The sequence below is a fragment of the Halichoerus grypus genome, chromosome 13, assembly GCF_964656455.1.
Source record: "Halichoerus grypus chromosome 13, mHalGry1.hap1.1, whole genome shotgun sequence".
Taxonomy (NCBI): Eukaryota; Metazoa; Chordata; class Mammalia; order Carnivora; family Phocidae; genus Halichoerus; species Halichoerus grypus.
In genome coordinates this window covers 36,650,957-36,677,927 of record NC_135724.1, presented here as the reverse complement: position 1 = coordinate 36,677,927, position 26,971 = coordinate 36,650,957, and the positions used below count along the sequence as shown (strand labels likewise).

The 26,971-nt window shown below is 40.3% G+C and overlaps 1 protein-coding gene, 1 long non-coding RNA gene and 1 other non-coding gene across 6 annotated transcripts in view; 2 read left to right on the top strand and 1 right to left on the bottom strand.

The window, feature by feature from the left end:
- Positions 1 to 26,971, bottom strand: part of LOC118533873 (zinc finger and SCAN domain-containing protein 30) — a 508,183-nt gene that overhangs the window by 101,334 nt on the left and 379,878 nt on the right. The gene's annotated exons all lie outside the window — the stretch shown is intronic.
- LOC118533882 (uncharacterized) overlaps positions 1 to 26,971 on the top strand; it is a 146,264-nt gene that overhangs the window by 18,895 nt on the left and 100,398 nt on the right. The window lies entirely within an intron of this gene.
- LOC118533892 (U6 spliceosomal RNA) lies at positions 13,426 to 13,529 on the top strand. The gene has a single exon (XR_004916418.1). It is a non-coding gene; the product is annotated as a U6 spliceosomal RNA (small nuclear RNA).

The window sequence follows — 26,971 nt, the reverse complement described above, 5'->3', positions numbered from 1 at the left end:
GGGCCCTCCAGTGAGAAAGCCGGCATGGGGTTGTTTTCTGTCCCAACCTAGAAGGCTGCCTGATGAGCAGAACCCCACAGCAGAGTAAGGTCTGAGGCTCCATCAGACACATAAACATTGAGGAAGGGGTCTTGAGTGACTGGCTAGAAAAAGATCCACACACTCCATGGAATCTCTGAAAACCCCACTAAATTACCTCAGGAAGGAAAGCGCTTGCTTCATGGGGAGGGGCTGATGCCAGATCATCATAGAATTCCAAGTTGTGTGAGAACTTTCCTGCCCCACTTTCACCTCCACCCTGGGTGGGGTCAGAAACCATGGCAAAGGGTGGAGTGAAAATCATGAAACAGGTCAGAGAGAAGAGAAATCTATCAGGACTTTTCCCCCTGCCAACTGGCAGAGGAGGAAAAACCCAGCCCAAACATGAAGTTTAAAGTTAATTATTATTATTTGCAACCATGTGGACAGAACTAGAGGGTATTATACTAAGCGAAATAAGTCAGAGAAAGGCAAATATATGATTTCAGTGATATGTGGAATTTAAGAAACAAAACATGAACATAGGGGAAGGGAAAGGAAAAATACAATAAGGTGAAAACAGAGAGGGAGGCAAACCATAAGACTTTTTTTTAAAAAGATTTTATTTATTTATTTGACAGAGAGAGACACAGTGAGAGAGGGAACACAAGCAGGAGGAGTAGGACAGGGAGAAGCAGGCTTCCCACGGAGCAGGGAGCCCAATGCGGGGCTCGATCCCAGGACCCTGGGATCATGACCTGAGCCGGAGGCAGATGCTTAACAACTGAGCCACCCAGGCACCCCAAACTATAAGACTCTTAACTCTAGGAAACAAATAGGGTTGCTAGAGTGGAGGTGATGAGTGGGGGAATGGGGTAACTGGGTGATGGGCATTAAGGAGGGCACTTGATGTAATGAGCACTGGGTGTTATATGCAACTGATGAATCACTAAATTCTACTCCTGAAACTAATAAAAAAATAAAGTTAATTATTATTATTATTCTGGACACCACACTTGAATTACTGGCTTGACAGTGACTAGAGGACCTTTTGTTACTCGTAAGGAACCAAAAAGTCTTAGGAGCTGCCCAAGTGTTTCTCCACAGGGCAGGGAAGAACTAACCCCACAACAGGGGAAAAGAGTGATGCTCTCTGGTCCCCATCTCCATGAAGCTTGTTTGCTCCATAGAAAGGCCAGGCTGGTATTCTGTGCCAGAGTTACGAGTCCATAGAGTGGCCATAAGGAGTGGCAGTGGCTCTGGGCTTTATTCTGGTGCAGGATCCTGAGCCCAAGAGTGTTCTTGCCCCACTCCTAGGAGCAGAGGGCTTTCATTTCTCCCAGAAACAGTAGATCTCAGCAAAGCTTGAGATGGGATGGGGGGAGTAGAGAGAAAGGGGAAGGTGTGAAATAGACTGTTCAGAGGAAGGGGATGTGAACTTGTCTAAGGAGTGTGGTGAGCCTGGCTGGCAGGGCTGGTGCTCAGTTGAGATTTGTGAAAGAATCTTCCTGGCTATGACATCCCTGTCTCTGGTACCTGCTCCTCAGGTTTGGTGGCTGAATGGTTCTGGTTAACCAGCACTGGGGTAGAGAACAGTTGCAAGGTGATTAAGGGTATCAGAAGGCAAGGGGTGATGTGCTGGACCACGGATTGTCTAAGCTAAACGAGGAAGAAAATGAAAATTGGCCCTGCAGACCATGCCCTATGGGTCCAAGTGCTGGAGCTGGGATTCTGCAGAGAGTGGGAACCACAGGAAATGGTGGTACCAGGACAGCAGTCTTCCAAGCAGGCTTCTGAAAGCAGTACATTCACTTGTGAGAATAAAGATCTGGGGTTAGGATGTAGGCATCGATAGCTGAGCTATTATGGAGGGAGTGGGAGAGATGGTTGTGGAGATAATGAAGGACTGAGAAGCCAGAGTGTGGTGGCTCATCCCTGGTATGGAATTGACAGCAGAAGGGTGGAGAGGACTGGTTCAGTCAGTCAGGTGCTAAAGTCGCCTCAGAATGAGGAGGTGAGTAGAAATCAGCCAGAAGGAGAGTCAGGTGTGATAAAGTCTTCTGAGCCTGAACTTTCAGGGAGCTCCACTTCAAGGGAGGAGAAATAGATTGGAAATGGATCTGGATGGTTGCAGTGACTGGAATGCTGCAGTACAATATTCAGTTATTAAGCTCTAGACCTTCCCCCCCGCCCCCCCACACGGCCTGAGCTGACCAGGCCTGGACCATTATGCAGTCTCAATCGAGGACAAACGGACCTTACCCCGCTCACCATCACCGACACCCTCCAGAGGGCCCTTAGGACAGGATGTGCTGCAGGAGGAGTGAGGCTGGGAAGGCCTGGCATGTTTTCCTTCAGCCCTTCTGCCTTCACTCCTTCATTTGGGGCAGAGAATTATTTGTCTGGTGCAGGGGCTAGCAAGGCGCCACATTAGTGCTCTCCAAGTGTCTTCATGGCTGACGGGTGGCTGAGGCCGGCAGTTAGACGCAATCATGTTTGATAGGTCCTGGTGTTTGAACCAGCAGCTATAGAAGGGTAGTGACCTCTGTCATTTCTCTGTACCACATATACACGGGTAAAGTAAACTGGAACAACACATCTGAATGGCTCTTTCCCCCCAGGGAGGGGAGTTTCAACATGTAAATCATACTTCTCTTAGCACTTTGAGACAATGAAGGCTTATTCAGCATCCTAGGTTGATATACTGCTCTGTGCTTGCATGAAATATCAGATGTTACAATCACTCGTCCGTGGGAACGCCCTGTTCTGGATCCTCAGTGACACTGACTTGTCAGTGTTCAGGTGCCACGCCTGAAACAGCAGCCGTGTCGTTAGCATCCCACTCTCCTCCAGGTGACTCCAGCAATCGGCTCGGGATCTAGTCCGAGGCCTGACACACGCCCCTGGTCTGCAGAGTCTTCATTCTTCACCCCCAACCCTCCATCACGGTTGAGGTCCTCAAAGCCACAGGAGCCTATGGGTTTTCCTGGAAGAAGTGAAGGGGCTTCAGCAGAACAGGGAGGGAACACAAAGAGGGGCAGAAGGAGAGTGGAGGGGTGAAGGAGAAGCAGGGGAAGAGAAGGGTGTGGGTCTGCAGTGTGGGACACTACCCATGCAAGCAGGACAAGAGAGATGTTGAGAGATGCTCGTGAAGCCTGGGGGTGGGGTATGGCAGCCAGATTGCAATCGGGCTAGGTGTGAGGAAATGGGAGAGACAAGTGCAGACAGTTCTTTGAACAAGTCTGGCTGAGAAAGGGCAGGGGAGAAATGGGGCAATAACTGCAGGGAAGGTGTTTTTATGATGGGTGAGGTTTGAGCATCAACAAAAAGCCCACTTTATGTTTAAATGCTCCTTGGTTCTACAAGGCCAAGGCGGTACGTAGTCAGTCGTAGGTAGGGACAGTATGACGAGCTTTGACACCTCTGATGAGACTGTGGTGGCACCTGATCACGTGTATATCACAGCACCCGTGGTTCTTAGCCGAAGTTCCACTCTAGGACAGTCTGGGCTGGGGAGGGCGGTGCACAGTGCCGGGATTATTTGGAAGCACTACAGGTGGTTGGCAAAAAATAAATAAATAATAAAAATAGATTATTTATTGAAGAACAAGAAAAGAGAAAATAACTCAGAAAAATCTTCATGTAATTGAAAATTACTTCTAAAAATCTACCAACACCTAAAAGCTATGTTGGATTTAAAAACAAATATCACCCCCCCACCCGCCCACCCAGAGCTCTGAAGAGGCTTGCCTAGAGCCCAAGTGTTCTATGGATATTCTAGGGCAATGATCCCAATTTTAGGAGACAGTCAAGCTATAGTCAGAGAGTATCTGATAACTAGAGACACCTCGTCATAAACACATGCAGTTTGCACCAGCTCATGGGGAAAAAGAGAGTGTGGAGTCTGGCACTTGCTGGTTATAAGCAAAGGAGGTTAACTTGGGAGAAATGGGCATATTTTATTACAATATAAGTTAACAGAATGATTTCAGAGTGGTGAATGTCTTGGTAAAAACATGATCAAATGACATCATACCTCAAAAAAACTAAAATTAAAATTGAATAAATTTTAAATTGAATAGGATGAGTGTAACTGATAAACTAAAGCACATAAATTGTCTTTTATTTATTTATTTTTATTTTTTTAAAGATTTTATTTATTTATTTGACAGAGAGAGACACACAGCAAGAGAGGGAACACAAGCAGGGGGAGTGGGAGAGGGAGAAGCAGGCTTCCTGCGGAGCAGGGAGCCCGATGTGGGGCTTGATCCCAGGACCCTAAGATCATGACCTGAGCCGAAGGCAGATGCTGAACGACTGAGCCACCCAGGCACCCCACAAATTGTCTTTTAAAAGGGCAGAATTCAGGGCACCTGGGTGGCTCAGTCGGCTAAGCATCTGTCTTGGGCTCCCATGGTCCTGGGATTGAGCCCTGCATCGGCCTTCCTGCTCAGCAGGGAGACTGCTTCTCCCTCTGCCTCTCCCCCCACTCATGCTCTCTCTCTTTCTCTCTCTCAAATAAATAAAATCTTTAATAAAATAAAAGGGTAGAATTCTGCTCCTTGCCAAGGTAGAGTAGCAAGAGACTGCATTTGCCCTCCTACCTGAAACAACCAAAGAAAGAAAAATGAACAAAATATATGAAACAGTGGTTTTGAAGAGACTGAACCTCAGGCAAAAAAGACCATGATCCCTGAGATCAGGGAAACGAATGAGTGTCCCAGCTTATTTGAGAGTTTTCAGGCAACAGTACAGGGAAGGGGACCCAAGCAAAGTAAGACCCAACTACATGTTGCCTACATGAAATCCACGTAATATAAAGACATAAATAGAGGCAGAAAGCAAATTGGTAGTTTCCAGGAGTGGAAAGAGGGAAAACAGGAAGTGACTGCTTAATGGGTATAGGGTTTTCTTTTGGGGTGATGAAAATATTTGGGAACTAAATAGAGGTAGTGTTAACACAACATTGTGAAGGTACTGAATGCCATGGAATTGCCATTAAATGGTTATTTTGATGTTATGTGGATTTTACCAGGAAAAAAAAACTGACCAGGCACACAAGGGAACAAAACAATGTAAATGACAACCAGCAGAAACCAGAGACCCACAGGAGATCTAGAGAATGCAGTTATAAAACTCAGACTTTAAGATAATTGTGCTTGCTGCATTCATTGAGAGATGAAAGATATGACAGTATTTTGACAGAGAAATGTAAACTATAAAAAAAAGAAACCAAAGGGAAATTCTAGAACTGCATGTAGAACAATCAATATTAGTAACTCAGTGGATGGGTTTAATAGCAGAATAGATAGGTGAAGAGAAAATTAATAAATTTTTGATGGATTAGAAGACAATATCCAGAATATAGTATTGAGAGATGAAAAGATTAAAAACACAAAGGTAAAGATTAGAGACAAAGAAGTTATAGAAAGGAATCCTGTAAGGAGAAGAGAGGATAGGTGGGACAGAAGCAGTATTTAAAGTGTTAATAGTTGGGAATTTAAAAAAATGGATTAAAGATATTAAGCCATAAATTTATATCTGACTTCCAAGCAGAAACAATGGAATCTGGAAGACAATAGAATGGTATCTTCAAAATGCTTAAAGAAAATATCAGCCAATAAATTGCGTAGCCCGCAAGTGCTCTAGCAGTTTATAAGTGGGACATTAACTTAGGATAAGAGAATCACAAGAGATGGGTAAAGATTGTACAGTCCACTAAAGAGGCATTAGCAAGGGATGTTTTCCAGGCAGGTGGTTAGGAAATCTCAAGGACTACTAGTAGAATAGTGAGTTGGTCTGTTTGGGTGAAGCTGAGCTCCCATTACTAGGGGTGGGATGAAAATTGAGTCTGGAAAGGGTCAGTAGGAGCAGGATGGTGAATGATCTCATTCTACAAGTGATGGGAAATACTGAAGGTGTTTTTGTGGCATCCTGCTTGCTTCTTGGTAGGATACAACTACTAAAAGTCTTTCTCACATTTTCCTGCTACTACCCAATAGGTATAAATCATACTGTCTCTTGGTACTTTACAATGAGTGAAATTAAATTTAGATAAGTACCAGCTTCAGTCTGCGCTGTACTTTCATTCCCTTGAGAGGAAATATTACTGATTACCACTTTTAAAGAATCCAATTGCAAAGAATCTTATTTCCTCTTTGACTTGTTCCTCTGGAGCTAGAGTGAGACAGTAAATTAGGGAATGAAGGGAAAATAAAGAAGTTCCCCTTCAGAGTTGTTTCCATATGGCTGACCTTTAAATGACTCTCTCTCTTTCTAAGCACCATACTTTCAGTCCTAACCTTTGCCTTTCTGTCTCCATTAGGGCAGGAATACTCCTTATATACCCATACTGTCTTAATCAGTCAACGTGAGCCCCATTTTGCTGTAATTGTGTTTTCCTCACCTCTGAGTGCCACTCCCATTTGTCCCCCTCCTCTAGAGACCAACTCTGATATGATACCATATGATCCAGCAATCTCACTTCTGGGTGTTTATCCAAAGGAATTAAAATTACAATCTTGTAGAGATATCTGCACTCCCGTGTTCATTGCAGCATTGTTCACAATAGCCAAGATATGGGAACAACCTAAGTGTCCTTCACCACGTGAATGGACAAGGAAGGGATAGGTACAGGTATAGGAATATATACGGATATACACACGATGGAATGCTATTCAGCCATGAGAAAGAAGGAAATTCTGCCATTTGTGGCAACTTAGATCAATCTTGAGAACATTATGCGAAGTGAAATAAATCAGAGAAAGACAAGTTCTGTATGATATCACATATGTAGAATCTAAAAATGTCAAACTCAGAGAAACAGAGTAGAGTGTTAGTTACCTGTGGTGGTTGGAGGGTGGAGGAAGTGGGGAGATACTGGATAAAAGGTACAAACTTCCAGTTACAAGATTAACAAATTTGGGGATCTCATGAACTGTGTGGTGATTATAGCTATTAATACTGTATCATATACTTGAATGTTGCTAAGAGAGTGGATCTTCAATGTGTTCACACAAAAAAAATGCTAACTATGTGATGGATGAAGGTGGTAGCTAACACTTATGGTGGTAATCACTGTGTGATATGTAAATGTATCAAATCAACACTTTGTACACCTTAAACTTACACAATATTAAGTGTCAGTTGACCTCAAGAAAGCTGGAGGGAAAAAAAAGATTTCTCAAGTTTAATTTATAGCCCTTTTGCTGATTTTAAATTTCCACTATACATTTGGTATAGTGCTCTACTTCCAACTGCTGTGTGCGATGTATAACTTTCCAAGCAGGGTGCACACAAGGGGCTTTCAGGGTCACGGATATATGTACACATTTAATTTCATTAGGTGGTGTCAGGTTGCTCTTGAGAATAGTTGCACAAGTCTTTCTCTCACCACCAAAGTATGAAAGTTCCGTTTCCTACAAGTTTGCAAACATTTGGTATTATCCAACTTTCAAATTTTAGCCCATCAAATGAGTATAAAGTGATGCTTCATTCTCTCATTACTGAGGTTGAGCTTTTCTTCACATACTTATTAGCCATTTGGGTTTGCCTTATTTATATCCTTTGCCAATTTTCTAATTAGGTGCCCTATCTTTTTTTGTGTTCTGCAAGATTTCCATATATATTTTAGAGCAGTACTGTCCAGTAGAACTTTATGAGATGATGGGAATGTGTTCTTTAAAAAAAAAAAAAAAAAAAAAGACTTTATTTATTTACCTGAGAGAGAGAGTGTGTGTGTGTGCAGGGGGAGGGCAGAGGGAGAGGGAGAGAGGAAGCAGACTCCCTGCTTAGTGGGGAGCCTTATGTGGGGCTTGATCCCAGGACCCTGAAATCATAACCTGAGCCGAAGTCAAATGCTTAATGATTGAGCCACAGGGCGCCCCTGGAAATGTGTTCTGTTTGTGCCCTCCCAATATGGTAGGCACTAGCCATGAGTGGCTGTTGAGTACTTGAAATGTGACTAGTGCAACCAAGAAACTGGATTTTAAATTTTATTTAATTTTAATTAATTTTAACTTAAATGTAACTAGCCAGATGTGACTAGTGACTACTACATTGGACAACGTGGGATCCAGGTATTAATACCTTGTCAGTTTTTGGCATTGCAAATATCTTTTCCTGATTTGTCAGCTGTTTAATAGCTTAAAAGAAGTTCTTAATTTTGATGTGTTTAAATCCATACATCCTTTTGCTTTATGGTTTGGCTTTTTTAAAGGGTCTTTTTTAGGGAAGAATTCTCTATAAACTTCAGTATCACAAATATAATCTCTGGAATTTTCCACTGGTACCTTTAAGCTTTCCCTTTAACATTTAGTTCTTTAATCCAACAGAGGCTCTTATTTGTAAATAGTGTAAAGAACGTGCTTTGTTTTTCTGCACATAATGAATCAATTTTCCCAACTCAATTCATTAAATGGTGCTTTCTTTTTCTGGCAGAGTGTGGAAGCATTTTTTAAAAGATTATATACCAGGTCCAATAATACCTAGATCTGTTTGTTAGCCCTTTGTTCTGTACAGCGGTCCATTTGCCTGTTCCCATGTGAGAATCCACTGTTTTAAAACTTTAGCTTTATAGTATATCTTCATAATTAATTGGTAGGACAATTTGTTTTTCTTTGCTTTTCATGATCAAATTGAGTATTTGAGAAGCCTTATTCTTCTGTTAAATTTTAGAATAAGTTTATCATTTTTTTCAAAACTCTTGGTGAATTTTAATAGGGATTGCATTTAATTTATAGTTTAATTTTGGAAGAACCAAATTCTTAACGTGTTGTTGTTATATCCATGTACATTTATGTAAATCATTCAGGGTTTTTTTTCATGTTTAACAGCTTTTTTTCCCCCACACCTTTTTTTTTTTTTTTTAAGATTTTATTTATTTATTTGACAGGGAGAGAGAACAAGTAGGCAGAGAGGCAGGCAGAGGGAGCTGGAGAAGCAGACTCCCCGCTGAGCAGGGAGCCCGATGCAGGGCTTGATCCCAGGACCCTGGGATCATGACCTGAGCCGAAGGCAGCGGCTTAACCGACTGAGCCACCCAGGTGCCCCTCCCCACACCTTTTTTTTAAGGCTTTATTTTTAAGTAATCTGTATACCCGACATGGGACTCAAACTCACAACCCTGAGATCAAGAGCCGCACACTCCACCAACTGAGCCAGCCAGGTGCCCCATCATGTTTAACAGCTTTATAAAAATAAAATCATCATACAAAATCCTGCACATATTTGAAATGTGCAAATTGGCAGGCTTTGACATTTGAATGAGGCCATGAAACCATCACCAATATCAAGATAGTGATAGTGAACAAATTCACCCACCCCAAATTCCTTGTGCCCCTTTGTAATCCTTTTCTCCTATCCCTCCCCACACCCCACATCATGCAACCAGTGATTGCTTTCTATCACTATAGGTAGAAAGAGTCCTTTGCATTTTCGAAAGTTTTTAATATATGGAATCACACATTATCTGGCTTCTTCCACTCAGTATAAAAGTTTTGAGATTCATCAATACTGTAGCATGAATCAGTAGTTCATTCCTTTTTATTGCTGAAGAGTATTCTACTGTATGGATATACCACAAATTTGTTTATCCATTCACCCATTGGTGGACATTTGGGTTGTTTCTAGTTTGGAGATATTACAAATAAAACTGCTATGACCATTTGTGTAAAAGTTTTTGCATGCAGATATATTTTCTTTACCCTGGGTAAATATTTAGATGTGAAATGGTTGGGTCATATGGTAGATGTAAGTTTAACTTTTTAAAAACTACCAAGCTGTGTTTCCAAGTGTTTGTACCTTTTTACATTCCCATGAGCAGTATATAAGGGTTCTAGTTCCTCTGCATCCTTCCCAACAGTTGGCATGGTCACTCTTTGTAATTTTAGCCATCCTGATAGGTGTGTAGAGGTACCTTGTGGTTTTAATTTGCATTTCCCTTATTAATTTGCCAAAGGTATTGGGCATCTTTTAATCTGCTTATTTACTATCCATACATCCTCTTCAGTGAGCTGTATTCAAATCCTTTGCCTATTTTAAAAAATGGGTTGTATTTTTTATAGTGCTTTGAGAGTTCTTTATATGTTCCATGTAGTAGTCCTTTATCAGATATGTAATTTGCAAATATTTTCTCTCAGTCTCTTGCTTGTCTTTTCATTGTCATAACAGAGTCTTCTGAAAGCAGAAGTTTTACTGAATAGGTCTAATTTGTCAAATTGTTTTATAGGTTATGGTTGTGTATAAAGAAATTACATGTAAGAAGTGTTGCATAGATGAAACCTTTGCCTAACTCATTTATAAAGAATTTTTCACAGAAGTTCTGTCATCTCAGGTTTTACATTTAGGTCTGTGTTTAGTATTGCTGCATAACAAAATTACCTCAAATGTAGTGACTTAAAACAACACAAATTTGGGGGACTTTGGGGAAGATGGTGGAGTAGGAGGACCTTAAGCTCACCTCATCCCAGGGATACAACTAGGTAACACCTGCGTCAGTGTAAATAATGCAGAAAATGACCCGGAGACTGGCAGAACAGGTTCTCCACAGTTAAATGGAGAGAAAAAGTGACAGTGAGCAGGGTAGGAAGGGCAGGGTGCTTTGGGAGCTAAATGGACCACAGCTGTCCATGGGGCTGTCCATGGGTGGTGGGGCGGAGGGATGCTGCCGGTGTGGAGAAGGGAGAGAAACAGACGCTCACACTAGGGAGCCCACATGGGGAAGATGAATCCACATAACATTTGGCTTTGAGAACCAGAAGGGCATAATTTCATGAATTCTTATAATCAGTAGGGCTTAACACTTGGAACTTTAAAAATCGGTGGGCTCAGCTCTCGGAGAGCAGTGGGGGGTTGGTGAGAGGAAACTGAGTCCTCACCCTTAAAGAGATGGCACAAAAAACATCCACGGAGATACAGCACAGAAGCAGCAGTTTGAAAAATGCCTGGCGTATACGGGAGGGAGATTTGCTTACTAATCTCAGAGTATATGCTAGAGGGGCAGGGATTGTTGGGACTTCTCCAAGAACAAATGAGCTGGCGGGTGCCATTGCCCTCCCCCCACCCCCTAGCCTAGGGACACCAGTGGGAACCAGTGCTGCACCAACATGGCTACCTAATGTGCTAACAGTGCTCCCCACCCCCTTGTTCTCTTGTGGACACACACCACCCTGCAGCTAGGCCTGGTTCCACGTCCCCTCCCACAGCAGACCCACCTAAACCTTGCTAACACTGCAACCCCAGCCCCACATGCTGCTGCTTCTTTTTTTTTTTTTTTAATATTTATTTGACAGAGAGATAGCAAGAAAGGGAACACAAGCAGGGGAAGTAGGAGAGAGAGAATCAGGCTCCCTGCTCAGCAGGGAGCCCAACGTGGGGCTCAATCCCAGGACCCTGGGATCATGACCTGAGCCAAAGGCAGATGCTTAATGACTGAGCCACCCAGGGGCCCCACCCCACCTGCTTCTGTGAGTCCACCTGAGACAGTGGACCTGTGTAGACCTTGCTGACACTGGGTACCCTGCCTCCACATTCTCCTGCTGACCTGCACCCTCCAATATGCATTGGCTAGACCCCATCTAAAGTGATGCCACAAGCCTGGCAGTATACAAGCAGCCCTGACAGGGGCCAACTCCACTCCAAAGGGATTCTTCCCTGGGGAGAGGGGAAGATAACCACACATACCAGTCTGACTGCACTGCCATCTGTGAGCTGGGAGCAGGCATTTGGTCTGACTGTCGGCCCCATTCACTAATGAAAGCTTTTCAGGGGACAACACAGGGAAAGCACCCTGCAGTTCTGTACTGCTGCATCTCTGGCAAATGCCTGGTCTGACTCAGCTCAAGCCCAGGTCAGTCCCAGACTGGCCCCTTAACAACACAGGGACCAAGCATGCCAAGCATGCCCACAACAGGCAAAGAGAGCTATTGCAGATGACTGGACTGAAGGCAGTTGCAGCTCAGCCACAACAGCAGGGTGCACCCGACACACATGGGGAACACTTCTGAAGTGACAGGTTTTGGAGAACAGGGAACATTGTACTGCAGGGCACTACAGGACCTCATCTTCATAACACCACTATTTTCAAGAGCAGGAGAAATAGCTGATTTTCCTAACACATAGAAACAGACACAAAGAGTTAGACAAAATGAGGAGGAGGAAGAATATGTCCCAAATGAAAGAACAGGACAAAAGCACAAGAGATCTAAAAATATCACAGCAAGAGACCTAAATGAAACAGATAAGTAATATGCTTGATGGAGAATTTAAATTATCGGTCATAAAGATACTCACTGGACTTAAGAAAAGAGTGGAGGACCTCAGTGAGACTCTTAACAAAGAGATAGAAAACATAAAAAAGAACCAATCAGAGATAAAAAAAAAAAAAACTCTATACCTGAAATTAAAAATACAGTAGACTAGAGGAAGCAGAAGAAAAAAAATCAGTGACCTAGAGGACAGAGTAATGGAAAGCAATCAAGTTGAACAGGAGATAAAAAATAATAATAAATGAGGGTTAAGGAAACTCAGTGACACCATCAAGCATAACATTTGCATTGCAGGGATCCCAGGAGAAGAGAGGGAAAGGGGGCAGAAAAATTATTTGAAGAAATAATAGCTGACAACTTCCCGAATCTGGGGAAGGAAACAGAAATCCAGATCCAGGAGGCACAGAGGTCAACCCAAGGAGGTCCAGACCAAGACACATAGTAATTTAAATGGCAAAAACAGTGATAGAGAATTTTAAAAGCAGCAAGAGAAATCAGTTACATACGAGGGAAACCCCAAAAGGCTATCAGCTGATGTTTCAGCACAAACTTTGCAGACCAGATGAAAGTGGCATGATATATTCAAAATCCTGAAAGAAAAAAAAAAACCAACAAACCTGCAACCAAGAATACTCTATCTAGCAAGGATATCATTCAGAATAGAAGGAGATAAAAGGTTACCCAGACAAACAAAAGTTCAAGGAATTCATGACCACTAAACCATCCCTACAGGAAATGTTAAAGGGGATCCTGAGTGAAAAGGAAAGATCATAAGTAGGAGTAAGAAAAGTAAAAAGCAGAAAAGAAGTAAAATTAAGTATTTCTATAAAAATCAGTCAAGGGATTCCCAAAAGGATGTTAAGTATGACACCAAATATCCAAAACATGGAGGGGAGAGGAGTGAAGAATGGGTTCAAATGTGAGCAACCATCAACTTAATACGGATTGCTGTGTGCATAAGATGTTATATACAAACCTAATGGCAACCACAAATCAAAAACCAGTCATAGACTTATGATTACCAGAGAAAGGTGGGGGTGGGGAATGGGTTAAATAGGTGAAGGGGATTAATTTAAATTCCAGTTAACTAAATTCCAGTCTTATCTGGAATTTAAATTAAAACTTAAAAAAATAAAAAATAGTGCTTACTTTGGCAGCACATCTACTAAAATTAGAATGATACAGAGATTAGCATGACCCCTGCTCAAGGATGACATGCAAATTCGTGAAGGGTTCCATATTTTAAAAATAAAAATAAACGAATAAAAGTATAATTTATTTAGATATTTTCAAATATTAAAAAAACTAGTCAGATATGCAAAGAATAAAGAGAAAGGAATCCAAGTATATCACTAAAGAAAGCCCGCAAACCATGAGAGAAGAAAGCAAGAGAAGAAAGGAACAGAGAAGAACTACAAAGCAATCATAAAACAAGTAACAAAATGGCAATAGGAATGCTCCTATAAATAATTACTTTGAATGCGAATGGACTAAATGCTCCAATCAAAAGGGTGGCAGAATGGATAAAAAGCAAGACCCATCTATGTGCTATCTACAAGAGACTCATTTCAGACCTAAAGACGCATACAGGTTGAAAGTGAAGGGATGGGAAAACATTTATCATGCAAATGGAATGAAAAGAAAGCCAGGGTAGCAATACTTAATATTGGACAAAATAGACTTTAAAACAGACTGTAACAAGAGACAAAGAAGGACACTCCATAACCATAAAGGGGAAAATTCAACAAGAAGATGTAACAATTGTAAATGTTTATGCTTCCAACATGGGAACACCCAAATACATATAGAGCAGCTATTAACAAACAAAGGAAAAAATCAGTAGTAAAACAGTAATAATAGAGGACTTTAACACCCCACTTACACCAATGGATAGATCATCCAAACAGAAAATAAATAAGGGAATAGTGGCCTTTAGTGACACATTGGACCAGATGGATCTAACAGATATAGTCAGAACATTCCTTCCAAAAACAGCAGAATACACATTCTTCTCAAGTGCACATGGAACATTTTCCAGAACAGATCACTATTAGGCCACAAACAAGTATCTTCAACTTCGTAAATCTTTTTCTTCTCTAATATCTGGTAGTTAACTTTAGGGTTTATATTATACATCTTTAACTTATTACAATCTACCTTCAAGTGATGTATCACTTCACTTATAGTATTAGAAACTTATAACACTTTACTTACATTTCTCCCCTCCTAGAATTTATCATCCATTTTATACATTTGTTAAAAACTCTACAATGAAATATTATTACTTTTGTTAAGCTGTCAATTATTTTTATTTATTTATTTTTATTTTTTTTAAAGATTTTATTTATTTATTTGACAGACAGAGAAAGATAGCGAGAGCAGGAACGCAAGCAGGGGGAGTGGGAGAGGGAGAAGCAGGCCTTCCGCTGAGCAGGGAGCCCGATGTGGGGCTCGATCCCAGGACCCTGGGATCATGACCTGAGCCAAAGGCAGATGCTTAACGACTGAGCCACCCAAGCGCCCCCAAGTTGTCAATTATTTTTAAAGGGACTTAAATAATAAGAAAAATATATATATTTACCCATGTAGTTAGTTACCATTTCTGGTGCCTTTCATTTCTTTGTGTAGATCCAGATTTACTTCTGACATCATTTCCCTTTTGCTGGAAGGATATCCTCTAATATTTTTTTGTAGTGCAGTTCTGATGCTGATGAATTCTTTCAGCTTTTGTGTCTGAAAACATCTTTATTTTGCCTACATTTTTTAAAAGATATTTTCAGTGGCTATAGGATTTAAAGTGCAGTTTCTTCTTTCAGTACTTTAAGGATATTGCTCCATATCTTCTTGCTTACATTGTTTCCAGCAAGAAGTCTGTTGTTCTTACCTTGGTCTCTCTGTACATAACTCCCCTGACCTCCTTCCCCAGCTGCCTTTAAGAGTTTCTGGTCACCGTTTTTAAAAATTGTTTTTGGGGCGCCTGGGTGGCTCAGTCGTTAAGCGTCTGCCTTTGGCTCAGGTCATGGTCCAAGGGTCCTGGGATCGAGCCCCGCATCGGGCTCCCTGCTCAGCAAGAAGCCTGCTTCTCCCTCTCCCACTCCCCTGCTTGTGCTCTCTCTCTCTCTCTTTGTGTCTCTCTCTGTCAAATAAATAAATAAAATCTTTGAAAAAAATTGTTTTGTGACTTGGTGTAGTTTTCTCCATGTTTCTTAGGCTTGGGATTCATTGAATTCCTTGGATCTTTGGAGTTTTGTTTGCAAAAAACTAGGGAAAATTTCAGCCATGGAATAAAATATTTTTGACCTCCCATTCTCTTCTCTCCTATGAAGACTACATTTATATATATGTTAGGCTGATTGAAATTGTCCTGCAGTTCACAAAGGTTCCCTTCTACCTTCTTCTTCCTCCTCCCCCTCCTCCTCCTCCTCCTTCTTCTCTGCCATTAATACCATCCAGCGCATTTTCATTTCAGACATTGTAGTTTTCTTTTTTTAAAAAAAAAAGATTTTATTTATTTATTCATGAGACATAAAGAGAGAGAGAGAGAGAGGCAGGCTCCCTGCAGAGCAGGGAGCCCGATGCAGGACTCAATCCCAGGACCTTGGGATCATGACCTGAGCCGAAGGCAGACGCTTAACCGAATGAGCCACCCAGGCGCCCTGGACATTGTAGTTTTCATTTCTAGAAATTTAATTTAGGTACTTTTTAAAAATATATATCTTACATTTCTATTTAAAATTTTGAACATAGAGAAGACAGTTATAATAATTGTTTTAATAGCTTTGCTTATTCTAACATCTGTGACAGCTGTTGGTTGGTTGGTTTCAATTTATTGATTATTTTTCTTATTGTGAATTGTACTTTCCTACTTCATTGCCTGGCGACCTTTGTTTTAATACCAGACATTTAATTTTACCTTGTTGAGTGCCAGGTATTTTTTTGTTGTTGTACTGTTAATATTTTTAAGGTTTATTCTGGGATGTAGTTAAATTTCTTAGAAAAAGTCTGATCCTTTCAAGTCTTATTTTTATGATTCTAGTGGGTCCAGAGTAGTGCTTAGTCTGGGTCTAATTATTTCCCGTTACTGAGGCAAGGCTTTTCTGAGTATTCTACTCAATGCTCTGTGAATTATGAGTTTTTCCAGTCTGGCTGGTGGGAATAGGCACTGTTCCCAGCTCGGTGTCAGTACCAGCCACTGTTCTCCAATCCTGTCAGATAGTTCTGTTCCTTAGTCTTAGGCAGTTCCTCTCCTCCTGTGCTGGTAAATACTTCTCTGCTAAATACTCAAGGGTGACCCTCTCAGATCTCTGGGATTCTCTCTCTGTCCTAAGCACTTTAGCCACCTTGCTCTCCCTGTGACTCTTCAACTCAGGGAGACTGCTAGTCTCTGCCTGGGTACCCTCTCCCTAAGCTCTTAAGGCAGTAAGCTGGACAAAAGAGCTCACGTTATTCTGTTCTTGTCTATCAGGTTAATGTTTATTATTGCCCAATGTCCAATATCTTTAAACCTGTTGTTTCATATATTGTGTCTTGGTTTGTTTGTTTATTTGAGGCAGGGATATAAAATCCTGTTTTATGCTCTTGTTAATCCATCTTGAGTGGAAGCAAATGTCCTTTCCTTGATTTTCTCAATTTGAGATTTTAATTAGTTTCCATAAATATTATGTGCATTCTTGAATTTTTTCTTTCTTTTTTTTTTTTTAAAGTAGGCTCCATGCCCAGCATGGAGCCCAACTCGGGGCTTGAACCCACGACCCTGAGATAAAGACCTGAGCTGATATCAAGAGTCAGACACTTAACCCACTGAGCCATGCAGGTGCCCCTTGGATTACTTCTTTGACAGTTTTCTTCCTTCTGTTTACTCTGTTCTCTCTGAAATTTGTCATTTGGATGTTAAATCTTCTGGACTAACCCCTAATTTCCCTAACCCCTAATAATAATGCTTTTTTTTAAAATTGAAGTGTAGCTAACATACAATATTATTTTTAGTTTCAGGTATACAACATAGGGATTTGACAGTTATATACATTACAAAATGCTCACCATGATCAGTGTAGTTACCATCTGTCACCATACAAAGTTATTATAGTATTATTGACTTTATTCCCTATGCTATTTTTTATTCCCATGACTTATTTATTTTATAACTTTATTTTATTTTGTACCTCTTAACCCCCTTCACCTATTTTACCCACACTCCACCCCTGCCAGTTTGTTCTCTGTTTGAGTCTGTTTCTGTTCGTTTGTTTTGCTTTTTAGATTCCACATATAAGTGAAATCATGTTAATTGTCTTTCTCTATTTGACTTATTTCACTTAGCATATAGTTTGCTTCCATATCTTGGCCATTGTAGATAATGCTGCAGTGAGCATAGGGGTGCATATATCTCTTTGAATTGGTGTTTTTGTTTCCTTTGGATAAATACCCATGAGTGAGAATGCCTGGCTGGCTCAGTTGGTAGAGTATGTGACTCTTGATCTTGGGATCTTGAGTTCAAGCCCCACGTTGGGTGTAGAATAGATTACTTAAATAAATAAATAAATCTTTAAAAAAATACATGTAAGTGGAATTGCTTGATTATATTTCTATTTTTTATTTTTTAAGGAACCTCCCTACTGTTTTCCATAGTGGCTGTACCAATTTACATTCCCATCAACAGTGCACAAGGGTGCTCTCCACATTATTGTCATTATTTCTTATCTTTTTGGTACTAGCTATTATAACTGATGTAAGATGATACCTCATTGTAGTTTTTATTTTTATAGTTGATATACAATGTTACATTAGTTTCAGGTGTACAATATAGTGATTTGATAAGTCTGTGTTATGCTACACCCACCACCAGTGTAACTACTACCATCTATCACCATACAGAACTATTACAATACCATTGATTATGTTCTCTATGCTGTACCTTTTCTCCCTGCAACTTATTCATTCCATAACTGGAAGCCTGTATCTCCCATTCCCCTTCACTCATTTTGCCTATCCTCTACCCCCTGGCAACCATCAGTTCTCTATATGTATGGGTCTGTTTCTGCTGTTTGTTTGTTCCTTTGTCTTGTTTTTTAGATTCCACATATAAGTGAAATAATGTAGTATTTGTCTTTGTCTGACTTACTTCACTTAGCATAATACCCTGTAGGTCCATCCATGTTGTCTCAGATAGTCAGATTTCTTCCTTTTTTATGGCTGGGTAATAGTCCTCTGTGTGTGTGTGTGTGTGTCACATCTTCTTTATCCATTCATCTATCGAAAGATACTTGGGTTGCCTCCATATCTTGGCTATTGTAAATAATGCTACAATAAACATAGGAGTGCATATGTCTTCTCAAATTAGTGTTTTCATTTTCTTTGAATAAATACCCAGGAAGTGGAATTACTGAATTGTATGGTAATTCTATTTTTGACTTTTTGAGGACCCTCCATACTGTTTTCCATGGTGGCTACACCAGTTTGCATTTCCACCAACAGTGTAGGAGGGTTCCCCTTTCTCCACATCCTTGCCAACACTTGTTTCTTGTGTTTTTTTATTTTAGCCATTACAGCAGGTGAAGGTGATATCTCATTGTGGTCTTGATTTGCATTTCCTTGATGATTAGTTGTGTTGAACTAATTGAATTGTCCGTTGGCCATTTATGTATCTTTTTTTGGAAAAATGTCTATTCAGGTCCCCTTCCCATTTTTTAATCATATTGTTTGTTTTTTTAGTGTTGAGTTGTATTAGTAATTTATATATTCCAGATATTAATCCCTTATTGGATATATCATTTGCAAATACCTTCTTCTATTCAGTAGGTTGCCTTTTTGTTTCCTGGTTTCCTTTGCTGTGCAGAAGCCTTTCAGTTTGATGTAGTCACAATTATTTTACTTGCATATGTGCATAAAGGAACCAACTAGGCAAATAAACAAAGAAATACTGTTCTACTTCCACACTAACATAACTTATTAAGACTTGTTGAATTATAGTGAATTGGAGTAAAACATTTGAGTGCAGGGCAGATTGGAGCAAGCAAAACATTGGAGCACACTCCTAACTCTTTTATCTGACTTTTAGTTTGAACCAAGACTATGGCTACAACATGGATCATGCTTCTTATATTTATTTGCTTAACTTCAAAAGCAAGACTGGTCTTGCCTTTGTCCCACGCAGGCCATGTGCAATGAGCCCCCAGCCATCTGTGCGGCCAGTGTCGGAGGACAGACATTGAGCCTCAGATAGTTGCCAGGCTCCTCTCTCGTGGACTTGCGAGCAGGGACCCTCTTGGTGGCTGCATGGGCACCTCAGCACTGCCCTCAGCACTTATCCTCAGGATTAGATCGTGCCAGGTTCTCTTCCAACTCTGCCAAGAATGTCTTTGAGACAGAGACTGATGGAAAGAAAGTGAGTAGGAAAGAGCTAAAATGAGGTTTAACTCTGGAGTTTCACAGTGCTGGTTATACTGTTTGACTTTATAAGGAGCCTGCCCTCCAAGTTTCAGGCATGTCTCAGGACTTGTGACTACTCCTAAATCTGAGATCTAGAGAGGTTGGGGAACCCCTCTGGCTGGCTAGGGGGGAAACAAAAGGAAGCCCTATGTGTCTGCACTCTGCTGTCATTCATTACAAAAGGCTTCTTTCTCTCTCCTGTTTTTTGTAGGGGAAAGGGTTGGCAAAATTTAGAAGCTCTCTCTCTTGAATGAGGGAGGGAAAGAGGAAAGAAGAGAAGGAGAAGTTCATCTTTGTTTGGGGAAAACTTTAGGTCCGTAACAACAACAAACATCAGTTGTGGTGGGTAGCCTCAGCCTTGCCGAAGGAAATCCAGGCCACATTAAAATCCAGGGAATTTGAAATGGCGGCGTTTGTGGTGGCTTGCAAATTTCCATTGGTGATTTCTTCAAAGCCAAAGAATTATAATTAAAATAGAAATGGATCCAATTATATCTGCCTTCTGTCTGAAAGGATGTAGCTGGTAATGAGAATCACATGTCTAAACTTCATCTCCTTCTATTTCCAAGCAAGTTGTCCCCTGAGAGAAATTCCTTCTTTTCAGCAAAGCTCAGTAAACCACATTTCTCCCTCCTCCTTGGCTACTGTGGTTTTGCACCAATTTCTTAAAATCCCAGCAAATGGAGCTCAGTCATAGTAAATGCTCTCATTTCTGTCTCCTTTGTTCTCTTTATCAGACAGACCAGGGTAATATGACATATCTTTTTGTTTCAAAGAGACAATGATAAGGAGAGTAGGATCTATCTTAACCAGCCAAGATGCACCCTATTGTGAATAACAGACTGGGTGGCTTAGGCCATTGCCACCTGGGATATTGTGAGGCTGTGAGGAGATGGCTAGGTGACCCGGGGATAGTGAGGAGCTTACTAGGTGGCCAAGGGAGGTCTTAGGGAGAATTTTACCCACTGGGTGCGTGAGGTTTAGATAACACGATGGTCGTCACTGTGCCTTGAAACTGGCAGAGCCTGGACTGGAGCAGAATGCCGTGGTTGCCAGGAATAAACCGATTATATAATAGTATTGTTCTTATCGTTACTACAACTCATGATCGATTTGATTTGTGTACTGCAGATCCATTCAAGCACAGCAGGGCAGCCCAACACTCTCCTCCTTCCAGGAAGCCCTAGAAGCAACAACAGGGACAGAGTCATCCCCAAGTGCCCAGCTGTTGTAAACGTTCACATATAAGTCTTTGTATAGACATATGTTTTTTGCATGCTTATTAATCATTTGAATATCTTCTTTGGTGAAATAGCTATTAAAATCTTTTGTCCATTTTTAAATTCTGTTGTTTGACTTCTTATTCGTATATTTGAGATACAGATCTTTTCTCAGACATGGATTAGCAAATATTTTCTTATAGACTGTGGTTTGTCTTTTTATTTTCTTAATGGTATCTTTTTAAGAGCAAAAGTCTTTAATTTTGATGAAGTCCAGTGTATTACTTCTTTGGTATCATACAGTGCTTTTTTTGTATAATATTTTAGGACTCTTTACCTAACCCAAGGTCATAAAGATTTTCTGTAATGTTTTCTAGAAGTCACTTTTATTTTTAAGCCTATAATTCATTTTGGGTTAAATTTTATATGTTTTGTGAGGTGAGGTTCCTAGTTCATGTTTCTGCATATGGATATCCAACTGTTCCAGTAACATTCACGGAAGACCATTTTTTACTCAACTGAACTACCATGGCACCCTTGATGAAAATCAGTTGACTAAATATAAAGGTTTATTTCTGAACTCTTAATTCTGTTCCATTGATCTACATGTCTGTCTTTGTGCCAATACCACATTGTCTTGATTACTGTGATTTTGTAGTAAGTTTTGAAATCAGGTAGTATGAGTCCTCCAACTTTGTTGTTCTTTTAAAAAAATTGTTTTGGCTACTGCCATGTCTTCTGCATTTTCATATACATTTTAGGATTGGCTTGTCAATTTCTACAAGCAATTCTACCAGGATATTGATGGGGATTCTATCAGTCAATTTGGGGAAAACTGCCGTCTTAATAATATTGTTTCTTTCCATCCATTTTGAAGATGGAATATATCTAAATTTATATAGATCTTTAATTTCTCTTGTAATGTTTGGTACTTTTTATTTTTTTTTATTTTTCATTTTTTTAAAGATTTTATTTATTTATTTGAGAGAGAGAGAATGAGATAAAGCATGAGAGGGGGGAGGGTCAGAGGGAGAAGCAGACTCCCCGCTGAGCAGGGAGCCCGATGCGGGACTCGATCCTGGGACTCCAGGATCATGACCTGAGCCGAAGGCAGTCGCTTAACCAACTGAGCCACCCAGGCGCCCTGTTTGGTACTTTTTAGCATACAAGTCTTGAACTTCTTAAGTTAAATTTACTCCTCTAAGTATTCCTTTGAATGCTATTGTAAACAAGATTTTCTTAATTTTGTTTTTGGACTGTTCATTGTGAGTACATCGGAAAAATTGGTATTTTGTATATTGATCTTTTATCCTGAGATTTTCTACATACTGGATTATACTGTGAATAAAACCAGTTTTTCTTTTTCTTTTCCAGTTTGCATGTATTACATCTGGTTAATCTTTCTTGTTTCATTGTACAGGCCAGAACCCCCAGTATTGAGCTGAATAAGAGTGGTGAGAGCAGATACCATTTTGCTTTCAACCTATTTGTGTCTTTGAATTGAAAGTGTGTGTCTTATAGGCAACATATAGCTGGATTTGCTTTTTTATCTACTCTGACAATTTGTGTCTTTTGACTGGGATATTTATTCTATTCACATTTAATCTAGTTACTAATATGATTGGATTTATGTGTCATTTTGCTATTTTCTATATGCTTCATGTCTTTTTTGTTTCTCTGTTTCTCCTTCTTTTGTGTGTGTGTGTGTGTGTGTTAAACAAAAGAACTTTAATTCCTTGGTTGATTTTTTAAATTTTTTAAAATTTTATTTTTTTAAAGATTTTTTTTCTATTATTTGACAGAGAGAGAGAGAGATAGAGCACACAAGCAGGGGGAGTGGCAGGCAGAAAGAGAGGGAGAAGCAGGCTCCCCACTGAACAGGGAGCCTGATGTGGGGCTTGATCCCAGGACCCTGGGATCATGACCTGAGCCAAAGGCAGATGCTTAACAAACATCTGAGCCACCCAGGCACCCCCTCCTTGGTTGATTTTTAAACTATATTTTTCAGTTATTGTCTTAGTATTTGCTCTAGGAATTACAGTGTACATTTTAACATATTACAATCTACCTCAGGTTAATACTAACTTAATCCAGTAAATTATAGCAGCCTTGTTCCAATATAGCTTCCTTTTCTCCCTACCCCACCTTCACTTTTGTGCTGTTAGTGTCATATATATTAACACATCTATATATGTTGTAAACCCCAAAATATACTTGCTCTATATAATTTTATGCCACCTAAAGAAATAGTAAAAGATGTATATTCTATAAGTCTTTTATAATTACATACATTTTTTACCATTTCTGGCATTAATTTCTTCATTTCTTTTTGTGGATTCAAGTTACCAAGTGAAGTAATTTTCTTTAATCCTGAAGGACTTGGTTTAGTATTTTTTGTAAGGCATGTATCTTAGTCTCACATTATCTCAGTCTTTGTTTATCTAAGACTATCTTTATTTCACTTTCGATTTTGAAGAATAGTTTTGCTGGATATAGAATTCTTGGCTGACAATTGTTTCTTTCAGCACTTTGAATTTGTCATTCTAATGCTTTCTGGCCTCCATTTTTTCTGATGAGGTTTAGTCATCCTTTGTAGTTTTGATTCCCTACATATGATTAGTTTTTCTCTTGCTACTTTCAAGATTTCCTCTTTGTTTTTTGCTTTCAAGAGTTGGATATGACTAAGTGAAGATCTCTTTGTTTTTCCTAATTGGTGTTCATTAGGTTTCTTGGATCTATAGATTAAAGCTTTCATAAAATTTGAGAGGTTTTCAACCATTATTTCTTTTAAATTTTTTTCCTGCCCTTTTTCTCTCTCCTCTTATTCTGGGGTTCCCATTATGCAGTTGGCATGCTTGATGTTGTTCCACAGGTCTCTGAGAATTTGATCATTTCTTTTTTCAATTGTTTTTCTCTTTGTTTTTCAGACTGGAGAATTTCTATTGACCCATCTTCAAATTCACTGATTCCTTCTTCTAATATCTCAAATTTGCTGATCTCATATAATAAAATTTTCATTTTGTTACTGTATTTTTCAACCCTAGGATTTCCATTTGGTCCTTTAAAAAATTATTTTATTTTTATTGATATTCCTACTTTTCGAGTCACTTAATAATATTTTCTTCAAATTCTTTAAACATGGTTTCCTTTGGGTTTTTTTTTTTTTAACATACTTAAAATAGCAGCTTTGAAGTCTTTGTCTATTAAATCCAGTATTTGGGCTACTCAAAGACAGTTTCCATTGGCTTTTTCCTCCAACTATGGGTAATTCTTTTTTTTTTTTTTTGCATGACTCACACATTTTTGTTGAAAATTGAATATTTTAGATCATGTAACTAATCTAGATTCTTTTTATCCTCTGAGATTCTTAGTTGTTACTGATTTTTGTTGTTTTTAACTTGCCTGGATTTTGTCTGTAGAATCTGTCTCTCACACACACACACACACACACACACACACACACACACCCCAGTGTGCATCTACTGATGATTCTGCTCAGTTGTTGTTTTTTTTTTTTAATTCTTATTTGTATTTTTTCTTTTGGGGGCCTAGCTTCTTTTGGGTCACCTTTGTGTTTGCATAGCTTAGTAGTTACTCAGTAATTGGTCAAAGGTTGTGCATAAACACTATGAATCTATGTTTGAATTGGGGGACATATTTAAATCTGGCAATTTCAACTCTGCCTCTGGTGTTACTTTAACTCCAGGCCCTCTTGGGTCTCTTCTGTGCATATGCACAGGCTCCTAGACAGGCAGGGTTATGTGGAATGTTTACCAAGACCTCAATGGCTATCTCATCTCCAATATTTCCTATTCGATTTCTTATAGTCTTAAAGTCTTATATTGCTCATCCCAACCAGGATAGCAGCTTCAGGTTAGGAGATCTGCAGGCTTTTCCCATTTGCTGCTGGCTGTGAGTTTCTGCTCTCTACTCCAGACCAAGTGAAGGCCAGTCCTGTCCTGGCAGAACAACCAGGGTGATTGGGCTGGGATGAAGGGTGACTGGACTGGGATGAAGGGTGGAAGCAGTCTCAGGCAAGAACCCACCTGTCTCCACTGTTTTCACCTGAATCTTTATATTTTTACGATTATATGTTTCTCAATTTGTTGTTTACCTGTGGTCAGTTTTCAGAGCCCCTGCAATGATTGTTTTTTTACAATGATGTCCAGTTTTATAGTTGTTTCTAGGGGGGGAGGATTTGTTGATCTCTTAATTCCTTTATAGCTGGAAATCCCACCTACATACATTTCTTTTTTAAAAAAGATTTTATTTATTTATTTGACAGAGAGAGAGAACAAGCAGGGGGGGCGGCAGAGGCAGAGGGAGAAGCAGGCTCCCCGCCGAGCAGGGAGCCCGATGTGGGGCTCGATCCCAGGACCCTGGGATCAATGACCTGAGCTGAAGGCAGATGCTTAACTGACTGAGCCACCCAGGCACCCCATACAATACATTTCTAAAAAAATGTGTTTTATTATTTTTAGGCATGACATGTTATCATTTTAGCTGTGAATGAATACTAATAAGTAAAACTATATTTAGAAAAACTGGATTGCTTCTTTGCTTTTTGGCTAAGATAAAGCATAGAAAAACTGTAATGTGACTTTGACATTTTATGGTCAGAAACAGAAAAGCTTTCCAAAAGGCATTTTGAAATCATTTCTAAGATTTCAAGTCTTTGATTTGAAAAATCTATTTATCTGAATAGCAAGAGTCTTGTATTTTTACAGCAGAAAATTTTTTCAAGCTTTTAACTTAGCAACAAGCATATGAATGAACTAAGAGTCTAAATTAAAGAACCCTGAATTTATTTCTCACCATGGTTGTTATTGAGGCATAATATAAATATTTCCCTGGTATACTACAAGGGGTTGAAGGAATCTAGGGGTCATGATTTGCCATCCTCTTTTAAATGGATTCAGCTGTAATGTCTGTGGCACCAGGAGAAAGTAGAAGTCTACACATGGACCAGGACTGTGGCCATTTCAGGCACTCAGCCAGACCACCTCCCCTGGTCCTGAAGTTCACTCCTCCTTTTCAGTCCAGTCCTTTTGCTGCAGCTCTGATGAGGACATGGGAAGAGGGGCTGCAGGACCTGAAGGACATCTTGCCCTGGTCTCAGAGGCCACATGGCCACCAGGGGAGACTGAGACATCCTAGGACCCTGGAAGCAGGGCAAAGATCCACCCCTGCCTGAGGAGGATAAGAGGACATGTGGAAAGGAAGGCCTTCCCACCTGAACCACTACATACTTGTCTCTGGTGAAGTTTGAAGCCATTGACCTTCTCCTTCTACTTGAAGCTCTCCTTTCTGCGAGCTCTTGTTTCATCACTGACCAACCCATCTCTCCTTAAGAACCACTCTCTCCTAAGGAGAACCTCTAAGGTTCATCTTTATCTCCCCCAAACTGGGAGCTTTATGTAATCTGTACCTTCATATGGATGGTTCCCAGTTCTTGACCCTTTCACCTCTACTTTAATTCCAAATGCCTCCTGATTTGTCCCCTTCATCCTGCCTTGCCCAGGCCTGAGAGACCCCGTGTTTCCCACATCATTCCCCTGCTAGGGACTGGATGGCTCCCTACTGCCTAGTCAGGCTAGTCTAGGTCCTGCTGACTTGCTGGGTCTTCTGTGATCTAGCCTGGCCTGGCCTTACCTACTCCTGCTTACTTCCCAGCTGGACAGTGTGATGGCCACGGGGTGCAGGACAGGGAGAAGGCCAGGGATTGGGCTGGCACAAGTGTAAGTGACTGTGCCACTAACAAAAATTCCCTAGTGTCAGCACCAGAAAAATACTTTTTACATAAAATCAATAACAGAAACGCTTAGGGTAAAGCATGTTTTTAAAGGCATTAGTGGGGATGATTCAGAATAAGCAGATCCAGGGTGTGGATGTGAGCTCAGAACAGCTTCTCTGGTGTGAGATCTGTGACTCCATCCAACAGCTGCCCAGTACTTTCTAACCACTCTCCTTTCCTGGCACAGTATTGCTTCGTGGGTTGTGTGTGTCCTCCCAAAAGATATGTTGAAGTCCTAACCCCAAGTA